The sequence below is a fragment of the Tauraco erythrolophus genome, chromosome 20, assembly GCF_009769465.1.
Source record: "Tauraco erythrolophus isolate bTauEry1 chromosome 20, bTauEry1.pri, whole genome shotgun sequence".
NCBI lineage: Eukaryota > Metazoa > Chordata > Aves > Musophagiformes > Musophagidae > Tauraco > Tauraco erythrolophus.
Window position 1 is genome coordinate 11,581,069 of NC_141484.1, and position 24,119 is coordinate 11,605,187.

Consider the following 24,119-nt stretch of genomic DNA (forward strand, 5'->3'; position numbering starts at 1 on the left):
CAAAGATCATAATTTGGACCGAGAACGACTATTTTCATGGCAGGTCTGTGGGGTGAATTAATGCCCCTTAATGTCAGTCATTTGCATATTTAGGGTTCAGTCTCAGGCAGACTATAGTGGATGGAGAGAGCAAGGACAATGCATCTAGTCAGAAAAAGGGATTTTTTTTTACTCTCACTGGGGATTGCCCAGGGCCGAATGCTGCACCTTGGTTTGCTCTCACAGTCCCTGAAGTACTTTCCTTCTGGGTTCAATGCATGAGTATAGAATAACTGAACGATTTGAGATGGAGGGGACCTTCAAGATCATCTAGTTCCAACCCCCCTGCCATGGGCAGGGACACCTTCCACTACACCAGGTTGCCCAAAGCCTCATCCAACCTGGCCTTGAACACTTCCAGGGATGGGGCAGCCACAGCTTCTCTTGGCAACCTGGTCCAGTGTCTCACCAGCCTCATTGTAAAAAATTTCTTCCTTAGATCTCACCGAAATCTCCCCTCTTTCAGTTCAAAGCCATTGCCCCTTGTCCTGTCACTACACATCCTTGTCCAAAGCCCCTCTCCAGCTTTCTTGTAGGCCCCTTGCTGGCCTCTAGTAGACCAGTGGGTTTGGGTTTATAACCATGCCGTTTAAACACATGGGTTTGCAAATCCAAGCCTAGAAACACTAATGGGACATCAGAGGATTTTCCAAGCATGGAGCGGCTTTTCTAGAAATGTGAATTAGAGCATCAGAATGAAATCAGCCTCTGGGAGGGATGCAAAGTTCGTTGAATTTCAAGGATTTTAGGACAGCAGAGTGTCCGTGGGGGTCTCCTGCCCGGAGAGGTCCCGCACTTGCTGTGGTCCTCACTCAGGGCTACCTGCTGCCCACCTGTGTGGGTCCCCTCGCCCTGCCCGCTCTGACCCTCCTGCCTCGCTGTTCCCAAGGGAGGATTGCCGGGGGCTGCTCCAGGGGATTGCTGGGTCACCTGGCAGAGCTGACTTTCTGGTATCTTCATAAAAAGCTCCTGAAGGCTGTGTCCCCCCTTGGCGAACACAAAGCGGTTTCACAGCCCAGGAGAAAGGCTAAACGGTGTTTCACCAGGGCTTGGGAAAACACCGTGGTTATGGCTGCTTGCTCCGGGCAGTGAGGTCTCCCTGGGAAAGACTGGCTGTGGTCACCACTGGCTTGCAGGCAGCTCCCAGTTTTGGGGACTGGTTTGCTGAACCTGGGCAACTCTCAGGCATCTTCCGCTGCCGGCTTCCGACTGGGCACATTCGCCTTTTTCCACCCCAGGATCTCCAAATCCCCTTCCAGAGGGGATGCAGCTGCCTGCTCCATCCCCTTCTCCTGGCTATCACTGCTTCCCTCCCCGGGAGTTATTCCAGCCTGGGGTCTGAAGGTGAGCAGGCTGGTGGGAATCTCAGATGCTGTTACTGTCCCAGTTTGATTTCCCCAAAGGTCCCAGCATCCTTTCACCTGCCCCCCTCCAGACAAGCCCTTAAAGCCTCTTCTCACCATTAAATACATGGTAGAAGGTGCGTTGAAGTCAGTGAGATTTCAGCAGCAGCTCATTTGCTGGAGTAGAGCTGAATTCCCAGCATGGGAAGATCTCACTGCCCGTGGGAGGTTTCCTCTGGGGATTTTACATGCCAAAGGCATGTGCTGGGGGCTGTTCAGGAGATAGGCACTGGCATTTCCCTGCCTCCTGCAACCCCTGCGTATTCCCAGCCACTGTCAGGCCAGGTCCATCCCCGACCTTTGCGAAAAGCATCTCTGGCTGATGCATGAGGACTTTGTCCTTCTGGATGAAGCGATGGCCCCACACCTTTCCCATCGAAGACAGCAGTGACCTCAAATGACATCACTGCTCCCTTGATGTCTCCTTTTACTCAGCTCTGCATAGGCAGTTCACTCCTGAAGGCATCCAGAGCAGCAGAGATCTTCCCCAGGTGGCGCAGGCCAGCCCTGCCCCGCTCTGGGTTTCTTTCAGTTGGGTTGGATGGGATCGTGTGTCCAGAAGGCGAGATGTCGGTCCCATTTTTGCCATTTATCCGAGGGTGAAATAAATCTTGCCTACGAACACCATTTTCTCCTTAGCCCTCATCTGAGTGCATAATCCAGATGCCTGCAGAGGACGTTGAGTTTGTCAGAGCCGGACTCTGACACAACCGACCAGGGCAAATGTCCTTCTCTCTGTTTGGCTTATTCCAAGGTGCATTTGCAGTGGATTCGCATGGGGTGGCTATTTTTGTTTAAAACAAACAGGAAAACCAAAAAGAAATTCAAGGAAAAAGAAAAAAATTCATTGAAACTCACTCTGAGGCCCTGCTGCCATCTGCCGGGGTCCCACCACAAAGTCACCCGCGCCAGCCCCATCACGGGATGCGTCCTGCCCGGAGTGGAGGGACCCCTCCACGGTGCTGGGAAGTGGGGGAAGCTCCTGTCTTTGCTGTCCTGGATCCAGCCCTCCTGCTGCAGGCTCCTTTGGGAGCAAAACCACTGGAGATCCCCAACAGCCCTAAGCATCCCAGCTGAGGAGCTCAGTTGTCCCGTGCTCCTCCGGGCTGGAACTTGCAGAAGTATTTTGGCCCCTATATTTGGGGAGGCAGATCCCAGCTTCCGAGGCCCGTGGGCACCTGTGGTTTCTACTCACTGATCTGATTTTCAGATTTACACCTGATACCTTGCTTGACCTTCATAAAACATTCATCCAAAATGTGCCTCTCCCTTTGGGCAACAAGGATGACCGGGATGCTGGCATGGCTGGGTGGGCACTGCCTGGAGGACCCGTGGCTGCCCCGGGTGGCAGGGCTGGGAGCTGGGGAAGAAGCAGAGACTGTAGGTCCGCCGGGCTCACAGCATCCTTCCAATCCTTCCACCTCCATGTCGGGATACGTGGGCTGCCCAGGAGTGTGGCTGGTGTCCCCAGCCCTGGGGGGCAAGTAGCACAGCACATTGCCCATGTGCAACCAGCTCTGGTGGTTTCCCAGAAGGTTCATTCAGCACCATCGTGACACGGAGCAAGGCCAACTGGTTTACGGCCCATGTCTTCATCTTGCAGTGCCCAGAACAAACTCCCAAATCCCGGCTGAAGGCAGTGGTTGCTGCTGAGGGGTTCACCAGGAGCTGAGACACTTTGGTACGTGGAAGGTGGTGGTGGTTTTGGAGGCTCAGAGGTGGCCGGGCCAGAGGGTGCTGGGCTGAGGGTCACTGTGGGCACAGCTCTCATGGTACCCACTGATTCTGACCGGCCTCACATCGCCTCTCCTCCAGGCTGGCCCCAGGAAAGCTGCCAGAGGCAGAGCCCTCCCTGGGGAGGTGTTTTCCAGGGGTGCAGCGGCACCCCCCGGGCGCTGCTCGGCGCCCCCCACCCCCCCACCCGCTGCAGTTCTCCGGCCGGACACAGGGTGGAAACCTCAGCCCGTGCGAACCGTCCCAGCCCCGGCTCCTTCCCCGGGCTCTGCCCCTTCCCGGGGCCGCCCTGGCCGGGCTCCTTCTGGCCCCGGGGGGGTGATCCAGCCCAGAAATGACCCTGCTGCAAAGCCCTGGGGAAACTGAGGCACGAGAGGAAGGTCTGAAACGTGAGGAACCGGGTATTCCAGCTTGGGGAGAGCGGGTTTTGTTCAGGCAAGGTTGGGACGAGGCCAGTTTTCTGCATTTAAGGGCACTTTTCGCAGCAACGTCTTACCCCAGGGGGTCGTGGAGTGAAGGTGCATGGACGCAGCTCTTGCAGAAGGCACGACTGCAGCAGCTGAGCAGGCACAGCCCCATGCCAGAGCAGCGGAGCATCTCTGCTTGCTAAAGCGTGCTCTCGTGCAAGAAGCCAAGCACCCAGGGGGTTGGAGAGAGAAGAATGAGAGGAGAGGCTGTGCAAAGCCACCCTCAGCTCAGCTCTGTGCTGGGGAAGTGTCCCCATGGTGCTGCATCCCATGGGGGCCTATGGACCGAGCTGAGTAGGAGGGGAGCCAAGGGCTGAGAAACCAGGCAGCACTGGGGCTGCGTGCTCGCAGGACAACTGATGTTGCTCACCAGCCTGGGCTGCAGCACCAAGGACGCTGTTACATCTTCCACAGCCAGGAGGAAATGGCCTGCCTCTTGTAGGCAGGGTCTGTACCTTGAGTTAATTAGTTAATTAGTTCATTATATTCAACTCAGTCCAGCTGGCTAATAATGATTGGATGCCATAGACTGAGCCAAGGCAAATGTTTTCATGCAAAGCAGAAGTCATCGTGGAGCATGATGGAGTGGTCTCCTCCATAAGCCATCAGCAATAAGAGAAGTCATAGGGCATATTAGCATCAGGGAGGGTAGGACAGGCACTGGGAAAGGCTTTCTGGCGGTAAGGGCAGAGCCATGCTGGCATCACCAGGGATGCTGCAGGTCCCGTGTCCTCAGCGGGCTCCAGGACAGGGCAGACAAAAGTCCACCAGGGATGGCTACGTGGCCTTGGTGCAGGGAATGGTCCCCTGAGGTCAAACTATCTCTGTGGTTTCCATCCCAGCCCTGATTTCTGCACCCTTTGCTTGTCCTTCTCTGCTTCTCCTATAGAAAAAGAGCACTCTGTCCTCTCACTCAGTGCCACCTACAAACTGGGTCCTGGGAAGAGCCCTGGCAATGCACAACTCGATGGAAACCCAAACTACAGTGTGATGTGGCCACGGGGACAGGAGGGGTGTGTGGCTCCTTCTCTTATGATCACCCCTATAATTGTTAATATTACTGTGGGGAAAATGTTTGGTTTTACTGCATTGACATTTTACCCAGACTTTTACTCATCTCGCTTCTCGCTGTGACAAGCTTGGACGGCTTCCAGCAAGCATCCATGTGGCTCTGAGCACGCGAAAGTCAGAGATTAAAATAGAAATGTTCTTGAGGGCTACAGGATGGACCAGCCAGAGTGAGACTCCCATCTCACAGATGGGAAACTGAGGCACGGAGGGCTGAGTGACCTGCTCGTATCCCCCTGGGCACCAGTGGCAGCGCGGGGAGCTGAGCCGTGATGTCCCAAGACCAGGATCAGACTCTCTCTGTGGAAGAAGGCGCCTGAGAACGGAGGTGGAAGCAACCCAGGAGTTAGCGTGGGTTTGCTCCAGGCACCCCAAGCCCTTGCACAGGGCAGGAGAACAGAAAAGTGCAGGTCCGACAAGTGTTTGCCTGCCAAAAGCGTGACACAGCCCTTCCACCCCACAGCCGGCCAGGAAACTTTCGGCACTTCTCCAGACTGGGTCATTTAAGGTTCTGTTTTTACCTCCTGCATGGGAGGCGGAAGGGGAACATCTGGGATCAGATCCGCCACCGCTGAAGTCTACGGCCCGTTTTCATTTCTCAAGGGTCGGACTCAGGTGGTGTTGAGCAATCTTTCAGTATCCTTTGAGTTGCACCAGAGAAATGAAAAACACAAGCTTGTGGGGGGAACCAGTGAGAAACTGCAGGTTCCCTTTTCGGTGGATCCTGCTTCCCTTTCCCTCTGAAGCTGTGCAGGCAGTGGGGAGAGGCTGCAGAGCGGCTCCGCCGGGGCTGGGAAGCTCCATCATTACGTGAACACGGGGAGAAGGAGGTACCGGGCACACCTCGAGCCATGGTGGCTGAGCCTCTGCAGCCACGGGCACAGGAACATGCAACGGCCTCGGTGTCCGTGTAAGGACAGACACGGCCATCCCGAATCAGGTGGAAACCCACAGTCTGGACAGCACCGAAAGCATCCTAAGGAGACATGCCAGCTGTGGTTTGCAGCTGTTGGCCCATGCCTGGAGCTGATGACTTTATGGCATTTTTGAGGGGCTGAATTACTGTGTTTCCAGCGTGTGGCTTGCTCTGAGTCCAGCAAGGACACTGTCCTGGTTTTGGCTGGGACAGAGTTAGTTCTTCTTCTTTAGCAGCCAGAAGAGCTCTGTGTTTTGGTTTTAGTCTGGGATTCGTTATGAGAAGAATGTTGATAACACACTGATGTTGACAGTTGGTGCTGAGACCTCAAGGACCTTCCAGCTTCCCGTGTTTTGCCAGTGTGCAGGAGCACAACAGGCTGGAGGAGAGCATGGCTGGGACAAAGGGCCCACAGCTCCCCTTAGGATTTGAACTTAGACTTACGGTTGAGGGCCAAATCGGCCAATGGAGTATTCCATATCGTGCAGCGTCAGGCTCAGTATAAAGATGAGGGCTGACCAGAAAGAACCTTTTGCTCTTCTGGGGGCTCTCACTCTTGGACTCTCGGAGTGCTCTCTCTCACTCTTGTTCTCTTTTCTGGCCTTTTGCTTGTCCGGGATTGCAGTGTTGGGACTTATTCGGGATCGTTAACCGGGACGGGACGGGACAGACATTGGTCACTGGGTGGTGAGCAATTACACTGGGCATCACTTGTTTGTATATATTATTATCATTACACATAAATGTATACATTCATATATTAGTAGTAGTATTATAGAATCATAGAATCACAGAATGGTTTGAGTTGGAAGGGATCTTAAAGATCATCTCGTTCCTACCTCCCTGCCATGGGCAGGGACACCTTCCACTATACCAGGTTGCTCAAAGCCTCATCCAACCTGGCCTTGAACACTTCCAGGGATGGGGCAGCCACGACTTCTCTGGGAAACCTGGTCCAGTGCCTCACCACCCTCACAGGGAAGAATTTCTTCCTTAGATTTCACGGAAATCTCCCCTCTTTCAGTTCAAAGCCATTGCCCTGTGTCCTGTCACTACACGCCCTTGTCCAAAGCCCCTCTCCATCTTTCTTGTAGCCCCTTTAGGTACTGGGTAAACTGTTCTTATCTCAATCCACGGGTCTCCTTTCCTTTTCCCCTTTAATTCTCTTCCCAATCCCCTGAGGGTAGGGAAGGATGAGTGAGCAGCTGTGTGGCCTTTAGTTGCCAGCCAGGCTAAGCCATGACAGACACCCCAGCACCTCTCTGCCTGAAAGAGCAGCTCAAAACCGGCCAGTTTTGCTCCCTCTTCCTGCCCATTCCATGGCCATTCCTACCCACTCCTGCCCAGCTCTCCCATAGCAGCATATCCATGGGTGGGCAGTGGGCTGGGGTGGATTTGGGGTAGGGAAGAGGTTTCAGGGCCGGCGTGAACCTGGACGGGGGAATTTCACCTGGCCAAGTGAGATCGAACGCTGCGGAGGGACAGTTTCTCGGCACAGCTGCCGTCGCAGAGGGGACCTTCCACCGGGCTTCCTGCGAAGGGTCAGCAGGGCCAGGGACACGGCGCCTGCCTGCAGAAACCTGGTGGAAAGCTGCTGCAGGGGAGGAGGATGAAGGGGGAAGCCTGTGTGGGATTTTTTTGGCAGTTCCCAGCTCCGGAGCATGCTGCTGCTCCCTTGTTTAGACATAGGGACCCTTTTTCTGGGTGCCAGATGAGTGAGGGGCATTGACTGAGGCAATGTGGCAGTGTGAGGGGGTTACCCAAGGTGGGCTTTGCCCCACAGTGTCCCAGCACGTGAGAGCTGCCCCGGCACTTGTGCAAATCCCTGGGGAGACAGGAGGTTGCAAAAGGAGCTTCTTTCCCGCAGGCTGCAGCGCTGGATCAAACCACTGGCAGAGAGGCCGGCTTGTCACCGCACCCACAGTGCTCCTTTGGGGCAGCATCCCTGTCCCTGCTGTCCCTGAGCCTCCATCTGCTGACTGGATGGTGATTCTGCCCCTCTACTGTGCTGTTGTGAGAACCTCCCTCCCCCTGCAGTGCTGCGTTCAGCTCTGGGGCCCCCAACATCAGAAGGACATGGAGCTGTTGGAGCAAGTCCAGAGGAGGCCACCAAGATGATCCGAGGGCTGGAGCACCTCTGCTACGGACACAGGGTGAGAGTTGGGGTTGTTCAGCCTGGAGAAGAGAAGGCTCCAGGGAGACCTTCCAGCAGCCTTCCAGTACCTAAAGGGGCTACAAGAAAGCTGGAGAGGGGCTTTGGACAAGGGCGTGTAGTGACAGGACAAGGGGCAATGGCTTTAAACTGAAAGAGGGGAGATTTCCATGAGATCTGAGGAAGAAATTTTTTACAATGGTGGTGGTGAGGCACTGGCACAGGCTGCCCAGAGATGTTGTGTCTGCCCCATCCCTGGAAGTGTTCAAGGCCAGGTTGGATGGGGCTTTGAGCAGCCTGATGTAGTGGAAGGTGTCCCTGCCCATGGCAGGGGGGGTGGAATGAGATGATCTTTAAGGTCCCTTGCAGCCCAAACCATTCTGCAATTCTATGAATCTATCTATGGGAATCGTTGCTGGATGGGTTAAAGGAATAAAAACAACCCATCATCTTTGAAAAGGTGCATTTGCAGGAAGTGGTAGTTGCTCAGTGTTTAACCTTGTAACATTAAAGCTTTTCCCGGTTTTGCAGAGATGGAGAGCAGGAGTTTGTGAGCCCTCCAACAATAAGCTGGGCCATGAGTCTTTGCTCACAGCCTTCTTTTCTACATGGATTTTGAGCATTTTTGTCAATAGGACATTCCCAAGTGAGCTGAATACTCTGACTGATGGCCATCACACCCTGAGCAATATTCTTCTGTTTGGCCTATGAGTACCGTGTTCTAAGCAGAAACCTGCAAGATTTGGGACAGAACAACCGTCTTTCGGGTCTGTATCATAGAAATCTGGAGATACTCCACTCTGCTAAGCCTGATTCAACAACACGTTGTTGATTCAGGAAAGCACGTAAATGTGTGGTACGGATACGGGTTTTAGTTGAGTGGAGAGGGGTGGGAACACGGCTGTGATGAATTTCTGAGCATCTCTGTGAGTTAGGGCTAAGTCCCATTTCCAGCAGCCACCTAAGAGGTGCCTTTGTGCTGATTGGGAGAATGAGGAACCGAAACAGAAGCCTGGCAAAGATTTGGGTTTGTGAGTTCATGTTCCTGGAAAAGATAAAGGATTTGATCGAAGCAGAATGACTACACTTGTGGGAAATGTTTGCAGCCCGCCGGTCGTTGTGCACCCCGGTCCCTTTGCATACATCAGAAACCTGATTTGCTTAGAAATGTTCTCTATGGAAATCACTTTCTATCACCAAAGGGGCTTTGTGTGGCAATCACTTTGCTCTCCTCCCAGCCACGCATTTCCATGAGTTGCTTTGGAGCTGCTTGTGGAAAAATTACATTTATATTTAAATACGTTCTCTCTAGCCCTGTATCGGCTGTTGAGCATCCTTCGGAGCTGAGGTGGTGTTCTCTGGGCACCCATAAGCAGCGATGCCGCCAGCTCTCTGCCCTCTGAATTTGCATCAGCTTTTCCGAGTTAGCTGGAATTTGCAGTTTGGTATTTGGGTCTTTTTATCTCATGGCATCAGCTGTGGAAGGACAAACAAGACCGGCTGAGCACAAAGGCAGAGCAGCGCTGATAGCTCGCGTGTCCCTGGCGCTAAGCTTGTCCGTCGGAGCCGGCTGGCCCCGCGTTTTCCCTGGCAGAGGGAGTTTACCCCAGGTCAGCGTTTCACATCACGTGCCGTTGGCGTGTTTACTCCAGTACTGGGGACCCAAAGGTCTAAATAAGTGTGTCGTCAGAGCGCAGCCTCAGCTTCCTCCTCCCCAGCCGGGGCTGGTCGGGCTGCTCGAGGGGAAGGAGCCGAGCTCTGGAGCCACGCGGCTGGGATGCTCCCAGCAGGCTGCTGGCACGCTCTGCGGCACCGCGCCGGCTGGAGCTCCTTCAGCTTTGGCATCGCTGTCGGTTTCACTGTAGCCACCCTGAATGCCACCCCACCGCATGGGTGGGAGCAACTTTGGCCGCCTCCCCTGCGGTCCTTAAAAGCCACCTGGCATCCCTTCCCGCTGCCCTGCTGTCACCCCGGAGTGTGGCACCGGTGTTCCCAGGATCTCCTGAACTCAAACAAGAAAAACTGAGTAATAAGGAGGAGCGCAGTGCCCTGTGTCCAGGAGGTCCCACGAGCCTGGTGGTGTTGGCAACCCTTGGAGATGCCTCCATTCTGGAGCCCTTTCCCTGAGGTGGCTCCAGCCCAGTGGCTGCCACGCTGCTGTTTGTCATTCTTGCCCCTGCAAGCTGCAGCAGCCTCCTTGGCGGTGGCTGGGGCATGGCACGGCACCTCCCTGTGCTCCTCCGCTTCCTTCCTCCGGCACGAGCCCCCTGAGACACCATTTTTGGTAACTTCCTCAGGCTGCAGCATGAGCCGAGGAGCAAAACAAGCAGCTCACAGTACGTCAGGTGGGGAGGGCATGGGAAGGGAGGGGACGTGCTGCAGCTCTGACACCCGGAGAAGTTTGGCCTCTGCAGATTTAGCCCCTCTGACACATCCCGAATCTCTGGTTCAGGGATACACCTGAAAAATTGAAACCAGGAGGTGAGAATCACAGAATCACAAAATCACAGAATGTCAGGGATTGGAAGGGACCTCAAAGGATCATCTAGTCCAATCCCCCTGCCTGAGCAGGACCACCTAGATCGGATCACACAAGAACGCGTCCAGGTGGGTTTTGAACATCTCCAGAGAAGGAGACTCCACAACCTCTCTGGGCAGCCTGTTCCAGTGTTCTGTTATCCTTACTGGGAAGAAGTTCTTCCTCGTGTTTAAGCGGAACCTCCTGTGTTCCAGCTTATATCTATTTCCCCTTGTCCTATCATTGGGTGCCTCTGAGAAGAGCCTGGGGCAGAAGGGGTGGGTGAGGTCAGATCGGCATCCCAAAAACTGAACTCAGCCTTTAAACCTTGCGTGAGGATCCCAAGCCGAGAGGAGGCTGCGGTGCAAAACCTGCTCCACCTGAGTATTTGGCTATTTGCCTCGGGACAGGTGGCACCATGACATAGACACGAGACTTTGCCCTTCCTGTTATTTTTGCTGCCGGAGGATTTCTTCTGAATTGCTGGTGGCCATTCAGCTGGTGAAGCTCGAGCCCACGTGCCCCCGCCGCAGGGGTGTCACCTGCCTTCGGCACTGCTGCCGGAGCGGGAGGCAGCCGGGGCTCCGAGCACCGGCATCCGTTTGCACGGCGGGTGGTTGTTTCGATGGGTCACCAATTGAAGGGGATTTTGGCTCTGACTGGGTTTGCTTTTTTTAAAATTCACTGGAATCTCACTGCGAAAGCCACAACTATTTCGGCCCCCGAGCAGCTTTCGAGTTTTGGAGCATCGGTAGCAGCGGTCACTCTCTTCTGAAAAACTGAAACCCGCAAAGAAACCCCAAGCCAGATTCTTACCCCTGCACGCGACATCGGCTGGGCTGGATCCGGCTGCGAGACCTGTGCGGCCGATGAGTCGGTGGGAAGGTGTTGGAGGGCAAGTATTGGCAGCGATCGAGGTGGCACAGGCCTTTTTCCAGGGACAACCTTGAAGGCAGCAGAAAAAGACCGTTCCCAGGTGCCACCAGAGCAGAAACGAGCAGCATGTCCCCAGCTTGGTGTCACCCAGCCCAGGCTGTGGGTGGCTGTCGGGGAGGTGCTGAGGGCTTTTCCAGTAGAGATGGGTTAAAGGGCTATGTAGGGAGGGAAGGAAAAACAGCTCACACCATACATGGGATGGAGGTGTGGAAGGAGGGATGGGAGAATGGAGAGATGGGTGGCTGGAAAGATGGACAGATGGATGGAGGGAAGGATAGAGTGGTGGATGGAGGGAGAGAAGGAGACATTGATGGAGGGAAGGGTGAATAGCAGGATGGTGAGATGGATGGGTAGATGAGAGGTGGATGGATAGAATAATGGAGGGATTCATGGATGGATGGATGAAGAAAAGAATGTCAGGAGGAAGGGATGGATGGAGGGGTGGGTGAATGGAATAGTGAAGGGTGGAAGGGAAAGTGGTGGTGCAACAGTTGAGTGTTGGGATGGATGGATGGATGGATGGATAGATGGATGGATGGATGGATGGATGGATGGATGGATGGATGGATGGATGGGTGGGTGGATGGCTGAGGGGATGGTTAGCTGGATGAACGGCAGGGTGGTGGGAGAGATGGATGGAGGGGTGAGCGGATGGGTGGATGAAGGGATGGAGGGATGGAGGGGTGAGTGGATGGAGGCATGGAGGGATGGAGGGATGGAGGAGTGGGTGGATGGGTGGATGGAGGGATGGATGGGTGGATGGAGGGATGGAGGGGTGGGTGGATGGAGGGATGGAGGAATGGAGGGGTGGGTGGATGGGTGGATGGAGGGATGGAGGGACGGAGGGACGGAGGGGTGGGTGAAGGGGTGGGCGGAAGGAGGAAGGGGTGGACGGAGGGCAGGCGCGGAGGGCTGGGGTACGGATGGGTGGCGGGGCGGAGGGGCCGGGGCCCGGCGGGCCGGGGCGGGCGGTGCCCGGGGCCGGTCGGCGCACACGTGCGGGGCGGGGCCCGCCGCAGCCCCGCCCCCCCCCCCGGTGCCGCCCGCCGGGGAGCGGAGCCGAGCCCGGCGTGGAGCCCGGCGGGGCGCGCCGAGGATGGGCAGGGAGCCCCGGCGGCAGCCGCGCTCCAGGTGGGAGAGCCGCGGGGCCGGGAGCGGGGCCGGGGGTGCTGCAGCCCGCGGCTGCCCCGGTAGCCGGGGGGCTTCCGTGTAACCGGGTCAGGGCGTCCGTGCCCCCGCCGTGCCCGGTATAACCAGGAAGCTCCGTGTTACCGGGGTGGCCTTGTAAATGGGGGGTGGGGGGAGTGTGAGCCGGGGTTCCGTATAACCGGGGTGTCTGTGTGACCGAGGAGCGTGCCCACCCGGTGGGCATGGGGGGTCCGTGTGGAGGGAGCGGGCTGGGTAATTTTGGGGAGCTACTTGTAAACGAGGTGTCCAAGTAACAGGAGGGGGAATGAACCCGGTGTGCTGGGGGTGGGGAGTGTCCCATTTAAACCCACCAGTGGGGTGTCACCAGCCCTGGGGTGTGGGGGGGTTCCCCTTGCAACCTTGGAAGGGGGCACCCTGTGCCGTGTCCCCCTCGGGTGCCCTTGCCCCCCAGCGCGGTGGGTGCCCGGCCGTGCCCCTGGCCGGGAGGAGCCGGTGTCACCCTGCGGGGGGGGGTGGGCCCTGCGGCCGTGACTCATTTCTGGACTGAGCTACTTGTTTTCTTCTGCGCCGCCCCACAGAGTTGCTGCTCGGGGCACAGGTGTGGGGCCCTGCCTGGCCCCGGGGGACCACCCCACCGTGCCTGGGTCCCCGGGAAATCCCAGGGGCTCTCCAGCACCCACATGGAGTTTTGGTGGGTCACTGGCAGGATGGCAGTGAGTCACCCCTTGCCACTGCCGCAGGAGCCCGTCTTTGCCAGGCTGCGGGGACCCAAGGGCAACGAGTCACCTCCTGCTCCCATCACCCTCGTCCAGGTCCCTGCAGCCCAAGGGGTTGGAGGTGTCACCCCTGGGTGGGCTGTGCTTCGGCGGCAGGATGTGGTTTGGGATGTGAGGAGCTCAGTGGCGTCTGGACACGCGCCAGCCCTGAGATGTCCCCGTGCTGCTTCATGCACCAGCCTGTGCTGATAGTTGTGTGTGCGAAGGAGCATCTGCCATCGGGCGCTTCTGTGGCCTTACGGTGCCACCAGCCACTCTGGTTTAGTGGCCAGCGCTGACTGGAGGGTGCCCAGACCCAGCCCGGCCTCACGCTACTCTCACTTCTGCAACAACCTCCCCGAAAGGATGTTTAGCTGCTTGGGACGGTGTAAGCCCTAAGGGAGGAAAAGGCTGATTCAAATCGCTAATGAAAGCGGGAGAAAAGAGATTTCAGCTCTTTGTTTTCGTGTTTATTAAAATCTCACTGCTGTCACCCCAGCACCCGTTAACTTTGCGAGTGGCTTGTTTTCGGTGCTGCTGGTGCTTTCAGTGCAGCAAGAACGTGCTCAGGCAGCTGCAGGCTGGTGCTGCTTATCCTGCTGTTGAAGAGGCTGATGCTGAGCAGCTGCAATTTATTTAGTTTTTCCATTTCGATTAGTTTTCTAAATCTTGGTTCGATGCAGAGCCTGCAAACTCCAGGGATATGCAGGATGTCAATGCTTTAATTCTCGCATGCGTTGGAGAAAGCTGATTTGTTTTTCTTTTTTTTTTTTTTTGTTCGGAGCAAAAACTTGGATAGAGTTACAAATTGTTGCCGAAACATGATTGCGAAGTGTTTTAGAGCTCCGGGTGTTGCTCAGATTAGAGTTTAAACCTAGAAAGATGAGAAGATAAGAGCGAGAGCCTGGCGGTGGCGGTGGCAGCGGTTACATCCCTCGGTTGCAGCGACTGCGGAAGGTTGGAGGGCTCGGGTGATGGCTGGGTGCATCCTTCAGAGCTGGGCCGGGTGATGCACTGTGGGTTTCTGCAGGGAGTGCTGCGGGTCGCAGCGTTCCGAACCAGGGCTGCGCTCGGTCTCAGAATGGATCCAACCTCACGATATTGTCCCGCTGAATTGGAGTGGGAGCTCACTGGGCTGCCTTCCCCGGCATCGTGTGGCTGTTGCTCTCTTGCAGCTCCACAGCCTGGCCGGGGCGAGAGGAAAGGGGACAAAAAGTGTTGGAGGTGCTCGTATAGAGGGAGAGCGTGTGATGCTGGTGGGCATTGATTTGGGGTAGGGGGTTAGGGCTCTTCACCAGCACCCCCACATCTCTGGGGCTGTAGAATGGTGCAGCTGGCCAGTCCCTCCTCCCCCCTGGAGATCAGGCCACCCCAATTTGGAGAAAACCAAATCAAACCCATCACCTTGTGCCTTTTGCTGAATGTGAAAACAAAGACGTGAATTTTGCACTGAGAAAGAAGAACCGAAGCCAGACGAAAGCGTTGGCAGAGAAGTACCGCACGCCGCTCCGGCGGGGCGCGCTCCCTGCGCAGCAGCCCACGGGGCTGGGGGATGCCGAACGTGGCAGCGGCTTTGCCATCAGCGAGATGCTGCGGCCGCGGCAAGGACCGGGCTGTGACACCCGCTTGGTGGCACAGGGACTGCTGTGGCCTTGCTGTGCTGCAGCTCACCTGGGCTGGTTTCGACTTCTCTTTTTTGGGGTGACCGCTGAGCTGTTCCTGGCACGACGGGGCTGCCCGTTTTTGCATTATTATTTTGCAAGTGGAAAATTGTGCGTGAGTTTGCTGGGGGTGAGCTGCTCAGGTGAGTGCCCCGGGGTTGTTTTTGAGCAGCCAGAGGCTCCTGCTGCGTCTGAACTCTGCTGTCATCAGCGCTTTGAACTTGTGCGGGGCAGTAGGTGAGAGGATGGGGAACAGGGATGAGGTTCCTCTAGAAACTATGCCCCCACCATGGGCATCACTGTGCAGCCCAGCAGGTCTTCCCTCGCTGCAGCTCCGCATTTTGCAGCTGTGCTCAGCTGGGGAGGTGTTTTGGGCTGGAAATGTCACTCCTGACTGCAGTGGAGGAAAACATGACCTGCGGATGTGATCCAGGCTCCATAGCTGCAGCTCGTGCTCTTTCCCTCCTCTCTCCGAGGCTCCCTTTTCACTTCCCGAAGACACTCGATGTTGCGAGACTCCCTGTCCTTGCCTTACCTGTCGTGGCTGGCTGCAGCGTGGGGACACTTTTGTCACCGCTCCGCTGCCAGCCCTTCCTTTGCACGGGTCTCACCCATCCAAAGCCAGTGTCGGGGGTCTCCAGGTGACCTCTGCAAACCACCCAAGGTTCATCCACCCTGCGCTGCCCGTGCTGGGTCGGGGTCGTTCGCCTTCCTGAAAGCACAGCTGGTGCCATGGGTGCGATCCACACGGGGATACGCTGAGCATCGCCCTGCGCTGCAGCCCGGAGGGGTGGACAGGACCCGTCACTCGCTGCTGGCACCGAGCCCTCGTCACCGGCTTCCTGGGTGGGAGCCTGCGGAGCGGCTGCAGCTCCCGAGCGCCTTTCCCAGCACGGAGACCAAAAACCGACGTTCCCGTTTTTCTGATCTCGTCTTTGGCCACCAATTAGCACGACGTGAGAACTTGTCTCCCCCGATGACGCGCCTGTGTGACTCCTCGGATGCTTTAATTGCAGGGTTTTCAGCAGCCGGGGCGCGATGAAACGGTAATTGTTGGGATTGTATGCCGCGCGGTAACTAAAAGACGCGGCTCTTTGGCGCAGCTTAATTAGGAAATAGGGACAGTGTTGGGAAGGGCTCTGTGATGCGATTTTCCTAATGAAAGCTACTGAATAGGCAGCCTTGTAATGAAGAACAGACTCGCGAGGGGCACTGCCAATTGCTCTTCTCTAGTGTTAATTTTGTATTTCCTCCCCATTGTTTCTAATACCCTCTTGGAAAAGCTTGGAGATAAAATGCTTTATTTTCTTACGCCTTGTATCCTGTTTGGCAAGCCGCGATTGTAGCATGTGCATCTGGAATACATGAGTGGCCAGGCATGAGCTCCTTCAGACTTGTTAATCTCTGATTTCAAGCTCCGCCGCTGAAAGAAGAAAAAAAAAAAATAAAAAAAAATAAAAATAAAAGCAGCTTCAGCTTGCAGTCGGATGATCCACTCCCTCACCGGCGTGGCGCAGCGGGAGATGCTCAGCTGAGTTCGCGGATGCGTAGCCGGAGGAGAGAGCTGGCTCCGCCGGGTGCGAAGGCGGCGGCGATGCTACGGGAAGCGCGGTTTGTTTGGAAACAGCGTGGCGGGGTTTCGTGTTCGAGGCTTGGCCGTTTCCGTCTCAGATGTCCTCTCCTCGCGAGCGCGACTGCTGTATTTAACCATAACTCGCCACGTCTGAAAGTTCACCCAGGTTTGAGTCTCCTGCTGGTAAGAAAGAGCCCGGAGGCCGGATCGTGCCGGGGGCAGCTGTGTGGTTCAGCGCTCCCACCTGCGCTGCACCGTTCCCGGAACAGGGCTGGCGAGCCCGCCGGTGTGTGCCCGCCAAGGAGTGGGCTCCAGCTGTGCCAGGCTGGCCGGGCAGTGCAAAGGGCTGCAGATGTTTTTTAGCCGACCCTAAGAGCGTGACCCTCTTGCTGAGTTAGAAGAGGAGTAGGAAAATGATACCTGGCTGGGTGACGTGGTCCTGGGGTGCTGTGACAATTATTAATGATGCTCAGCGCTGCAGAGGGACCGTCCGTTTGTAAGAGAGGTGGGAATGGGGCTTGGCTTTCCCACAAATGCTTTGTTTCGTTGCCCAAAAGTCCCACAGCACTTGGGGTCGGAGCAGCTCCGGTGCTCCTAAAACACTGCTGGTTTTTATTTTGGGGTGAGTTTAAGCAGAATCGATCAGATCCTGGCATGCACAGCTCACTGGGATTGGATGCTGGAGCATCTTCTCCCCGGTCATGCCGCTCACGGCTGCCCGATGCTGTTCCGGCGGATCAGGAAAGGCTCAACTTCAGCCCGATCTTGTGACCATCCTTAGCAGCTGCTGCGGTGGGGAATTTGTCATCTTTTTTACCCTCTGTTGGAGGGTTTTGCGCTGTGACATCAAGGAATTTTCAATATCCCGGTAACGTCTGTTCTGACGGGGCGCCGCGTGGATGGGCGTACGGCCGGTGTGTGCACGCTGTAGGAAAGACGGCGTCGTCTGGAGCTTGCAAAAGTGTTTTTCATCCCTTCCACAAAGGCCCATTCTTTGTTGTCTCAAATTAGGATGAAACGCTTCCCCTTTCAGCTGCTTCCCCTATCGCTCTGTGTCTATTTAAACCCTCGGCTCAGGGGCTTCTCTGCAAACGAGCTCTCGTCCTTTCAGGTGGCGTTTCCCTTTTCTCATTGTTTCTGGCAGTCTGTACATGTGAAACTTCACAAATGTTTCTTCGTATCGTTGTCTTTGTGTTGATAAACCTCTCGAATCAGGGCAGGCGGCTCTCGGGGACGGAGGCTCTGCAGTTCAACTGAGCAAACTCCAGCCTTGCAGATCCAGGCTGGGCACCATCCCTGCTGCTCCTCATCCATGTGTGTGTGAATCCTGCTTATCTGAGAGGGCTTCTGCTTGAGGCTCACCTCCCTGGAGCAATTAGCTGAATTGTAATCAAAGCCAACAAGCCTCAAGTCATAGAACCATGAAATGGTTTGGGTTGGAAGGGATCTTCAAGATCATCTTGTTCCAACCCCCCTGCCATGGGCAGGGACACCTTCCACTACACCAGGCTGCTCAAAGCCTCATCCAACCTGGCCTTGAACACTTCCAGGGATGGGGCAGCCACAACTTCTCTGGGCAACCTGGTCCAGTGCCTCACCACCCTCATTGTAAAAAATTTCTTCCTTAGATCTAATCGAAATCTCCTCTCTTTCAGTTTAAAGCCATTGCCCCTTGTCCTGTCACTACACACCCTTGTCCAAAGCCTCTCTCCAGCTTTTTTGTAGTGCCTTTAGGTACTGGAAGGCTGCTGGAAGGTCTCCCCGGAGCCTTCTCTTTTCCAGACTGAACAACCCCAACTCTCTCAGCCTGTCTTCACAGCAGAGATGCTCCAGCCCTCTCCCAAAGAACTGCTTGTTAAATGCAAATTGTTTCCAAGTTGATTTGATCTCAATGCCGGTGGGTGTCTAATCCTTTTGGGAACTCAGAAGGAGTCAAGAAATGGCTACACGTCTCTAAATCCCTGTCTGCTGGTACAGAGCACATCTAGAGCCTGGGGACCTTTGTGGTGAGTCCTGAGCTGCTGGCTCATGGTGCTGGGTTTAGAAGTGCTGGCAGGCTAGCGGGTATTTAACAGCATCCCACCTACAATCTGTGGTCTCCAACCAGGACACCACCATGAGTGCGATGCTTTAGGATGAAGGGAGGAGCCTTTGGCTCAGTGGAAATTTGGCACTTGCAGTCGCGGTCATGCCAGTTCCCAGGAGGTTGGCTCCTGGTGAAGAGCTGAGCCGGGGGACTGGCCTTGTGTGCTGTGGTGCTCCTGCCCAGCATGGGAGGAACTGGGGGCTGAAAGGGTTCGGGCTGCGTTTGCTGCATGAGCTCTTACACCCCTTGCTCCTGTAATGTGTGACTGGGGGGTTTGGGGACTTACTCTGTATGTGGGATACCAGCTGGTGGGGACTGTGCCAACCTCGCTGGAGGGACTTCAGGGATGGGATGCTCTCAGTGTCCCTTGCAGCTGTCATGTCACTGTCAAATGTAGTCACCGTGCCAAGGAGAAGGGATGGAGAGTGGTTGGATAGGGCCTTCATGTGAAGAGGATACCTTTCAGCTTGTCTTCTCCATGGCTTTTGGGGCTAATAGCAATGTAGCTCTGATGACTGGACTAGGCCAGGCCAAAGGCTGGTCAGCTCAAGGTCCTGCCCTCAGCCAGAGAGAGCTCAGGGGCTTGAACCTCGCTCATTGTGATGGAATGGCCCCAAGCTCTCCAGTCCCAGCATCTTCCCTTTGTGCAGCCTGCCCTTCTCCACATCTGCAGGGTTTGGCACATCTGGGATGCAGCAGTGGCTTCCAGCATGGCTTGAGCCTGCTTCTTCCCAGAGATGAACACAGGGTTTGGAAAGGTTTGGTTCCCCAGGCTTGTCATTCCCCTCTCAAATGGTGAGTGTGGATGCTGCTGTGATATTTCAGTGCTGTAGGCTGTTTGAAGATGCTTGGGGGCTGAACAGCCTGGTGGGGTTGGGCACTGCTGGTCGTCCCACTGTTGGATGACCACCCACCTCTCCTTGGTCTGTCTCCTTGTTTGGAGACTTCCTTTCTTCTCCTCCATTATGATGGTGGTGCTGTGGTTCTGCCGAGTCCTCTGGTCAAAGTGGGGCTCATGCCCTTCTGTGAGCTTTGGAAGTGCTTGTGAATCATGGTCCTGCTTGCCCTTGGCCTGAGGGTGATGTAGAACAGCCAAAAACATCCTTGCCATCATATGTCTTTTGTGGTGCTGCAGCCAGTGGTGCTGGAAGTAGTTTGAAGGTTTTGGGCAACCAAGCCAGGGACTGAAAAGGCTCCTGGGTTCCCAGCAGGGCCTCCACAATGGCAGGAAGCAACTTCTAAAGCTTCCTTTGGATACACAGGGCCTTGGGGGAAAGATTTACTCGCTTGTTTATGCTGTAAGTTAATCTATTTAGTGGGTTTGGCATTAAAGCTCACAAAAAGTCCTCTGAAATGGTCACGCTGCTTGTTTGTAGTGCTTTGTCTCTCCCTTACTTTGTTTCACAGCTGGAGTAGTTAAGCAGAGACAGAGCCAATTGAAATCTCCCATGTAAACTTGTTTTTCCGAATAGGCTGAAGGAATTAGCATCAGCTCTCGCTGCCCTCCGTTGCAAGGGAGCTGCGGGGGGAAGGCCGCGTGGGGCAGAGGTTGGGGTCCCCTCTGGGAGGGACCCTTGTCTGTGTGTGCTCTGTGCCACTTTGCTTGCTGGCAGGACGGGGGTGGTCCCACACTCTATTGATACTAATAGACGATTTTGCAATAGACAAAAAAAACGAAAACACAACCAAAACCAACCCAAAACCCATCACCCCTCCCTGTGAGCCAGTGTAGCAGACTAGGGAGCTACATGACATGTTTTTTCGTGGGCAAGAAGTCTTAGGAAGAGTTTGGAGAGGCACAGGAAAGTGCTGGGTCAGTGGAACAAAGAAGAGCTGATGAGAATTTTTCGTGATATCGTGGTATCGCTGTTTCCCGTTGTGTTTGATGCTATCCTACATATGATAGTGCCACCCACGTGTGACCTTACGCAGTAAAAATGGATTTTCCCCAAGGGCCACGTCCAAAAAAGCCCCATGTACACAGCAACTGCTGTAGAAAGCATGAGAGACAGCTGGGTGCCCAGGGTAGTAGGTGCTGGGATCTCTCCCAAGCTGAAGACTTTGTTTGAGCATCTTCAGCTGCAATGAAGACTTCAGCCTGGGAGGGAGCCCAGCATCTTCAGCCTCAGTGAAGTCTTCAGCCTCAGTGAAGTCTTCAGCCTGGGACGGAGCTCAGTTCCTGCTACATCTGGGTGTGGACCTCAACCCCAAGTGTCCCATATGCTTTTGAGAGGGTGTCTGCTGCTGAGCATGGAAATACCTGGAGTCTTGTCCCCTTTGCCCCACGTAAGTGGCCATAAGACCTTTCCAACAAGGGTGTCTCCTTTGGTCTGTCCTACCAGATTGAACAACCACCCCAAGGAGTGTTGGGAGGAACCGTTTGATACTGCATCATGTCCTTCACTTCCTTCTTGGCAGGGGAAGCTTGGACTCCTGCCTTTCGTTTGGGAAATGCTTTTTTTTTTTTTTTTAAATTATGCATTTGCTGAATTTTTTATTTTTTCCCCCAGTCCTCTCCTCTGACACACAGCCACTTCTCCGCTGAACTTCCACTTTCCCTGAAGGGCAGCCCTGGAGTTTCCATTACGTACTGCTGACGGCACCCAGCACCCAGCCAGGCTGTGCCAAACATCATCGCTATCTCCAACCTAAATCTTCTTGGGGCCTAACTTGACACTGAGCTTGTAATTGTCTGTGATGTTGGGTGAAACTTAAACCTTCACTATTGTGATAAAGACTGATACAAGCTAAAATTAACTCTTGCATCATGAGGCGAGGGGTTTTCATAATTGGTGCCAGGAACAAGAACATTTCCTCTCTGAAAAGTGAGTATATGTAACTGGTCTTTTCTTACTCAGATCAGATATGTGTCATCTCTGCTGGTTTTTTGAGGAGGAAAAATAGAGGCTTTTCTTACCCTGGCTGAGTTTTGCCAAACCTACGCAGCCCATTGAGTGGTCGTGGATGGGGTTGGGGTAGTTGATGTCCTGGGTCACCTCTTCGCACCCATCACAGACTGGCTGAGAGGGGTGTTTGGATGGCAGGGAGGTGCGGAGGTGAAGCTGGCGGCGTGGCACTGGTGGCAGAGCTGCTATTGCCCATGAGAGCAAGAGAAGACATGGGCTTGGCTCTGTGCTCCTGGCCAGAAAGTGAAGCACGGGCTGTTGAAACCTGCCAGCCTTGGTCTGGCGTGTTGAGAGGTGAGTGCAGCATTGATGGAAGGGAGATAGAAAGAAGAACAGGGTAGGGATGGAATTTTTTTTTGTCCTTCGGTTTTGTGGTTTTTTTTGTAGGAAGTTACTGTTCAGCATCAAGACGTACTTTACAATGGTGAAATCCAAGAAGTTCCCACAGACCTTTGTAACTGCTCATCTTCCTCGAGGCAGGAGGATTGCAAAGGCAACGGGGATTGAGGAGTGCAGACTAGAAGGGCCATCAGGGTCTGAGGGTCTTTCCTTGGCCTTGGGGCAGGGACCACTCTCCCTCTGTCATTTGATTGGAGTCTGTTGCTGCTTGTTCTGCCTTGAAGGACATGAGCACAGATAAGTCTCCTCATTACAGCAGTGATTGAGTTTATCCCATTTCCCACCCGCAGCAGAGCAGGTCACATGCCCTTCAATTTGAAGCAGAGCAGGACTCGTCCTGTCTTCTCCCCGTCCTTCAATATGAGGCTTGTCCTTCAGCATCTCCAGGAATGGGGCTTTTGCAGTTTCCTTCAGAAACCATTGCAAAAAGTAATAGACCTTATTCAGACAGCATCAAGGAGACACATTCCTCCCTGTGCCTTTCACTTCCCAAAGCCTGATACTTGAACAGTTCAAGAGCATTGTGTTACAGGAGCTAAAAATATGGAGATGGAGATGGATATGGACACAGGATATCAAGATGAAGGGTGCAGTCCGTGTTTTTAGCTGGAGATGGAGATGATGGCAGCATCTTGCCAATTGTTAAGAGCATCTGTGATTGAAAGGACCTGCAGTGAGTCACAGTCTCATACAGAGATGTGTCTCTTTGGAGAAAGAGAGAACGTACCATCTCAACTGTTCTTCTTGGCGATGGCTTGGTGGGACTAATTTAGAGATTTGTGTTTCTCGGCATCAAAATACATCTTGGCTTTAAAGGGGGTAGCGAGTGGAATTCCCCTGTTATCTGTTTGTCAAGAATACACTAGATCCTGTCCTGAAAAATGGTAATTGTAAAAAAGAACAATTTAAAAATAAGTCAAGAGGAAGTCTCAGTTTGCAGAATGGGTGGTAGGGAGGTTGGCAGACAATTCTGCGCTGGACAATATTGTGCTGTTGTGGTTTCAGTTTCCCCTAAGTGTTGCTGCTAGGGTCTAATGCTGGCCATGGTCTCCTCGTAGCCGCCCCGTCCACGTTGCTAACCTCACAGCAAGGGAGTCGCTCTCTTACAGAAAAAGTCCCAGAACAGTTTGCAAGTGTCTTCAGCCTGTACGAGTCTGCGATGCATCGCAGGCTACTTCTGTTCCTCAAGGAAATGCATAATTAGTCTAAAATTTAGGCCTGAATATGGAAGCAACAAACCTTCAACTGACTGATTTGAGGTCAGGTCAGTTGAGATGCAAAGCTGATGCAAAATGTTGTAATCCCCACCCGATTACTGCTGAATATCTGTCTCTGAGAGGTCCCTTGGCTTCCTAAAATCTACTACTTGTGTTCTCAGTGTCCAGTGTTAAGGAGGATGGGTGCTGTGCCCCCATTGCAAACTGGGTACCTGAAAGGCTGAACCCAGCACCCACAACTGATGAGCTGCTGCTGTTCTCATTCTTTCCCACCAGTTCCTATGAGAGCTTGGGACTGGAAAAGGGGTCTCCTTTGCTTTCATCCCATGCCTTCACTTGCTGCCAGCACTGCTGATGGGGAAGGTGGTAGTGATGCTGTGAAACCAGCGTGTGCTTGTCTTTAATCCAACGTTTGTTGAACTTGACTGGATTGCAGTTTCCAGATGGTTCTTATTAGACGTTGCTGAGACTCTTTTTCTGTTACTTTATCCAACTGCAGCAATTACTGCACAGGGACAAGCTCTGGAGGGATCAGAGGGGTTTTGTGTGAGTGCTAAGGGTCTCCTGAGCAGCATATGGTCTCCATGAAGCAGATCCCATGGTACCCCCTACAAATGATGGAGTCAGTGGTTCATACACATCATGTCAGATGCACATCACCTTGTTTCTGTGACCCTCGTTCCTCTCCAATAGCTAAGAATTGCCTGGGGGTCGCTGGCGCTGCCCTCAGCCCTGCCACCTCCAAGGCTGCTGGTCCACATTCAGGTTTCGGCTACCTGCTGTGACTTCCTTGCTAAAATTAGAACCAGTGCATTGCTCTGGGCTCGTCCTGGTTTGACCAGAAGTGGAGCCTGGCTGCAAACTCAACCCCGGGTGCTGTGTGTCTCCTTCCAGCTCTTGCACTGTTTTGCAGTATGCTTTACCTCGGTATCTCTGGTCGGGCTTTGGAGAAGATTGTCTTTTCTGCTTCATAAAGTGGAAATAAACTCCTGGAGCAGCTCCCTAGAGCTGGAGTCTAGTTGGTAGTGTTGTCATGAGAAGTTCGTTACCAGGATGGTAACATGATGGTGGTTTCACTCTGAAATTATTAAAATTTTGTTGTGGTTGAGTTTTGCATGTTTTAGGGGCAGCCTCACCTGC

The 24,119-nt window shown here is 54.3% G+C and overlaps 1 protein-coding gene across 1 annotated transcript in view; it reads left to right on the top strand.

The window, feature by feature from the left end:
- The first annotated feature begins 12,340 nt into the window (after positions 1–12,340).
- Positions 12,341–24,119, top strand: part of PIK3R5 (phosphoinositide-3-kinase regulatory subunit 5) — a 62,782-nt gene continuing 51,003 nt past the window's right edge. Inside the window, exon 1 of the mRNA XM_086624112.1 lies at positions 12,341–12,364. The gene's annotated coding sequence lies outside the window, so the exon portion shown is untranslated. The remainder of the gene's footprint in view (positions 12,365–24,119) is intronic.